This window comes from Phoca vitulina, unplaced genomic scaffold, assembly GCF_004348235.1.
Source record: "Phoca vitulina isolate PV1807 unplaced genomic scaffold, GSC_HSeal_1.0 scaffold64, whole genome shotgun sequence".
In the NCBI taxonomy this organism is placed as follows: Eukaryota; Metazoa; Chordata; class Mammalia; order Carnivora; family Phocidae; genus Phoca; species Phoca vitulina.
Window position 1 is genome coordinate 7,633,336 of NW_022589767.1, and position 6,000 is coordinate 7,639,335.

The following is a 6,000-nucleotide window of genomic DNA, read 5'->3' on the forward strand; positions in this document are numbered from 1 at the left end:
CAAATTAATTTGTTATTAACTAATAATAAAAATTAAGGGGTGATTTGTTTTCTGATGCAAAATAAATATAATTATTTCTCTTATAGTAAGCATTCTTTTCCTTGTGAAATAGTTGTTTATAAGGGAGATAAATACTCCATTTATGTATTATTAAAATGAAAACTTATTATGTTAACATGTATTGCATTAAGAGAATAAGTCTTTCGGGACACCTGGCCGGCTCAGTTGGTAGAGCATGCGACTCTTGATCTCAGGGTTGTGAGTTTGAGCCCCATGTTGGGTGTAGAGATTACTTAAAAATAAAATCTTTTTAAAAAAGAGAACAAAAGTATTTTGTGGATTTTAGGGGAGTTAGAATCTAATTTTGGGAAGGTGGTAATTGGATTCATTTAACCAACCATTTCAATAAAAAAAGACACCTGTGAAATGTTTTTAGGAAGCTGTTGACATTATCATTTAATAGCTGCAGTGTTGATCTCAGTTTAGATATTTCCATTATTTCATTTGATTCTCTTAATTATACTGTGATGTTCATAAATTTTTTAAGAATTTAATATCCTTTCAGTTGTGATCTCCTTGAAATCAGAACCCTATCTCGTTCGTCTTTATAGTTCTGGCATCCAGCGCTGTAGGATGTGCATTAAAAATTTTATGATTGAGGGGCACAAGGGTGGCTCAGTCGGTTAAGTGTCCGACTCTTGATCTCAGTTCAGGTGTTGATCTCAGGGTCCTGAGTTCAAGACCCATCCAGGGTTCCATGCTCAGCAGGAGCCCGCTTTAAAAAAAAAAAAAAGTGATGATTGAACCGAATGACTTACCCAGTGTTAAAAGCTAATAAATGCTATGCCTAGAATTCAAACCCATGTCTTCTGAGCATAATCCTGAAGACTTAAATCTACATAGATTTTCTCTAATAGAGTCAAAAAGAAAATATATGCACCTGAAATGTTGTCTAAAAGGAAGTAGTCACTTAGTTAACCAGTGGTGGGTAGGATTTGGATAGGAAGGGACAGAAAAGGGTAGTCCATACAGGATAAAATGCCTTGAACCACAACAAAGAGATGAGAATGTGAGAGACATGTTTGGAGAAACAAGAAATAAAAGTAACTGACTGGAGTAGAGGATTAGGAATATGACATTAGAAGGGGAAAACGGGGCTAGGTTGTCAATGCCAAGCTAATGAAAAGCTCAGTATCCCTATGGCAACCTGAGTCAAATCAAAATGTAGTTGGGAACTATTTCATGGTTTGGTGTCTGTTTTAGAAAATTCTGAGGGTGAGTGTTCAATTGAACTGTTATTTTTTCCCCTTACCAAATGGGTTTAGTAACTTAAATTTGACCAGTAGGCTTAAAAAAGGTTTAGTAGAAATTAATCATGTTTGAATATCCCATTTTCTGGTTGTTACCCATATAATCACTTTCCAGGTTTCTTTTTCTTTGCCTTCAGCGTTACTCATTGGTCATTACAGACCCTCAGTGTGTTCTTCTAACACATGTCTTACTACATAGAATACAAACTATACTATTGCCTTTGTAAACTTGTTCATATTTGTAGCTCAAGCCTAACAGCATATGGTTAACAGTCAGTGGGTGTTGATTAGATTTAAAATTGAATTACATTTATGCTAGCAGAATCCCAGAGGATTCCTCTAATTCTTTCACAGTTGCTTGAGGTCATTGGTTCAAATCCAAGTCATGAGGTATAAAAGATACAAGAGGTATAACATTAACACTCCCAAAGATCAAAGCTTTGATTCTGAGAACATCTTCTCCTCACCTAGTTGGCCATTTAGGTATGTAAAATTAGGATTAACACAAGGCAGACATGTAAAGCAGTGTGCCTATTTATGTTTTATTTAATTCCTGATACTATATCTTCTCTCTAGAAGCCCCATCCAACAAACATACATGCTTTAAGCACATAGTGCCTCTGTGTTCTCACCTTGTTTCTACTTCTTTTTACCTAAGCCTGATTAGTGAGAAAGGTTGTAATAACGCTTGAAACTTTTCAGTGTGTCATTATCTTAGGTTGGGGTCTTTTCTGAAAGCAGAGCCTGAGATGAGGGACTGGGTTAAGATAGTTTATTTAGGAGATGATTCCAGGAAGCAGAAATGAGGGTGTGTGGAGAATAAGACAGGAAGGGAGAAAAGTTAGGAAAGGTTTCCCTACTGAGCTGGTTTCCACTCTATGGAACTGGGGACTCTGAGGAAATGAGTAGATGCCCCAGAATTTTCTACTGAAGGCTGAGAGGCTATGTCTCACTCATTGGTTGAAGTTACCCCAGTGTCCTTAATTCACCCACACATCCAAACTGCCGTAGCTGGCTTACCATAAGACTCTGATGTGCGTGGAATTTACCACGGTCCCTTGAAATGAGGTGGGCAAAGGGGATATAGTGTGGAGCTCCATAAAACATCTGCTACAGTCATCTCTCTTGGAATTTACATTAGGCCTCATGTCCATATGTAAGAGAAATATTCTTAGGCTTTATCAGCTCAATGGCTGCTTCTCTTACTCTACCCAACAATTCAAGGAACCAGATAATTTGTGACTCATCTAATAATGGCAGCAAAATATATTTGTAATTCTGTGTTTTTCACATATATTACCTAGTTTGATCTTTAAGAAAATCCTATGCAAAATAAATAATTATCTCCATTTATTTTCATTCTTATTATCTTCACTGCACAGATGAAGAAACTGAAGTTCATGGAGGCAAAATGACTTGTATAGGTGACATAATTAGTAAGGAACAGAATCAACACCTAAATCAAGGACTTTTTAATTCTTAGGCTTCTGTACTTTCTAGTCCATTTCACTATCTATGTGGTCACATAACATGTACTTTCTGGAACTTGAAATCAAATTTCAATTATCTTACTCAACAATCCAAAATTGGAATTTCAGAAATCATAAAGCAGGTATAAAGGGCTCCCATTCATCCTGAATCATGCTAGTAGTTAGCTTATACATTTATCCACTGCAAAAATAATACCAGCATATGAAGTAATAACAGTAATCAGGAATATTTCTTGGAGCAGTTATTGGGTACTAGATTCTAAGTACTTAACATGTACTTAATCCCCATAACCCCTTGGCATGGGTACCATTATTATTATGTTAAAAATGGAAAACAGAGAGATTACCCAGGATTACAGTGAATAAGTTGTATGTATAGACTTCCATTAAACTGATTTGTGTTCTAAGTTGGATTCTAGCTAGGAGGACCATAAGTAAACAGATTTTAGACTCTGGTGGGTATACTAGAGTTTAGGATTATAAACTTACAGGGACAGGGAAGCAGGACAAAGGAACTGCCTTGGGGAAAAGCTTGCACGTTAAATACCTTCATATACTCATTCAGACTCCAGGTAATAAAGAGTTTCTGAGAATCATGGTTACAATAGTGTCGTTTTTTTGTAGTAGTTCCATCAATATTCATGAATTTGCATGGAATCTGTTTTGAAAGATTTTAAGATAATTTTTTTTAAAAGATTTAAAAGAGAGTGAGCACGTGCATGAGTGGAGGGAGGAGCAGTGGGAGAGAATCTTCAAGCAAACAAATCTTCAAGCCGACTCCCCGCTGAGCTGAGCCTGATGCCTGGCTGCATGAGATCATGACCTGAGCCGAAACCAAGAGTTAGACGCTCAACCAACTGGGCCACCCAGGCGCCCCAATATAATTTTTAAATACCTGGTTATTTTATAATTACAATACAACATCCCCCCAAAAAGAGATAGTCAGGTGTGATATGCCTCCTGATGTGCTGCGGTAGAAAGTGCCCAACAACAGATGTGAGGCATTTTTACCAGAAAATCAAATCTAAATCTCAACAAGCCTCAATATGTAACTACGAGTTTATAGGAAATAAAAGGAAACAGAAGAGCATGTAAGGAATACCCAGGAATTCAATTAGCAAAATGTAGAGTAGGAGAAATTCTGCAGATCAAGTGACCCAATCTCATCCCCATATAAGTAGCAGGGGCATAGAGAGGATGATAGGGGAAACTGTTATAATTTTTTTAAAACATTTTTAAGGAAGGGGTGGCCTGGATGGCTCAGTCGGTTAAGCTTCTAACTTCAGCTCAGGTCATGATCTTGGGATTCTGGGATCGAGCCCCACATTGGGATCCCCACACAGCAGGGAGTCTGCTTGTTCCTCTCCCTCTACCCCTCCCACCACTCATGCACTCGCTCTCGCTAGCTCTCTCTCTCTCTCAAATAAATAAATCCTTTAAAAAAAATTTTAAGGAATAAATATTAATGATTTTTAAAGCAAGAATTTCCATGTTATTTTTTCATTTTAGTTTCTTTTCTTTAGAAATACATTCTGAGGGTCCCCTGGGTGGCTCACTCAGTTAAACATCTGCCTTGGGCTCAGGTGATCCTGGGATCCTGGGATCAAGCCCCACGTTGGGCTCTCTGCTCAGCGGAGAGTCTACTTCTCCCTCTCTCTCTCTGCCCCTCTCCCCCTACACCCCGCTGGTGCTCTCTCTCACTCCCTCTCTCTCTCTCTCAAATAAATAAATAAAATCGTAAAAAAAAATACATACTGAAGTATTAATAGATGAAATGATGTGATGCTTGGTGTTTGCCTTGGAATAATTCCCCAAAGATAGAATATGTGAGTACTATAGATGAAACCAGAATGGCCATGTATCCATACTGTTGAATTCAGAGTGGGCCCTACTTTTGCCTATATTTGTGAATTTCCGTTGTGTATGTCTGAGAAAGATTAAAAGAAAATCCACAGAATTGCTAACAAAAGTGTAGTACATTAATAGGTATTTTTTATTTCCCTATATTCTAGCATTTCTACATTTATAATTATACAAATTTATTACATCTAAAATTTGTACAATAAATAGCCACTTTCTTTGAGATGGAATATAGTTTTTATTTCAGAGATTAGAAGAGAAACTAGATATGAGTTAAAGATTATAAAAATAGATTACACGTTTATGTTTATGTAGCATATTGTATAGCTGTTCCCATGGCTGCATTTGGTTATAAATTGCCATTGATATTGGACAAGAAAAGGAGAGGTGCTTGGCTGGCTCAGTCGTTAGAGCATCCAACTCTTGATCCTTGGGGTTGTAAGTTCAAGCCCCACATTGGGTGTAGAGAAATTACTTAAAAATAAAATCTTAAAAAAAAAAAAAGGAAAGGAAAGGTCTTATTACATTAAAAACTTGGAAATGAATTATTAGTCCTAATACTTTCTTAATAAAAATGATAATATGTATTCACTATAGCTCTACTGGTAGATATTAAAATCCTCATTTTACTTGTTCCACATCCTGAAGTTAGACTGAGTCAAATTTTTTAACATCTTCTGCCATCCCTGTAACAATCTTATGTGTACACACATTTTTTTTTTTTTACCTTTGTTAGAGTATAAATATTCTCAGAAAAGGACACAATTTAAGTGCACAGATATGGCTGACATCCATATCAACACACTGAATTTTACTAAAATGCCAGAAACTCCCCTCCCAATGACTGCTTTCCTAGAACCACCATTATCTGACTTAAACTATACATTAGCTTTTTGCTTATTTTTGAACTTTATAAATCATATATATATAAATCATGTATAATCATATAGTATATACTCTTTGGCTTCTTTTAACATTGTGAGAGGCATCCATGTGGCTGTAGATTGCAAGATGTCATGTATTCTCTTAACTGTATATAGCATGAAACTCTCCATGCTTTTTATCAAAAGCACTGTCTCCTGACTTAATGCCTGTGATTTTAAGATAATTGAATGGTTTTTTTTTTTGTTTTTTTTTGTTTTGTTTTTTTTAAAGATTTTATTTATTTATTTGAGAGAGAGAATGAGAGACAGAGAGCATGAGAGGGAAGAGGGTCAGAGGGAGAAGCAGACCCCCCGCTGAGCAGGGAGCCCGACGTGGGACTCGATCCCGGGACTCCAGGATCATGACCTGAGCCGAAGGCAGTCGCCCAACCAACTGAGCCACCCAGGCGCCCAAGG

General features: G+C 36.9%; 1 protein-coding gene across 16 annotated transcripts in view; it reads left to right on the forward strand.

The window, feature by feature from the left end:
* Window positions 1-6,000, forward strand: part of PLEKHA5 (pleckstrin homology domain containing A5) — a 236,782-nt gene that overhangs the window by 193,773 nt on the left and 37,009 nt on the right. The gene's annotated exons all lie outside the window — the stretch shown is intronic.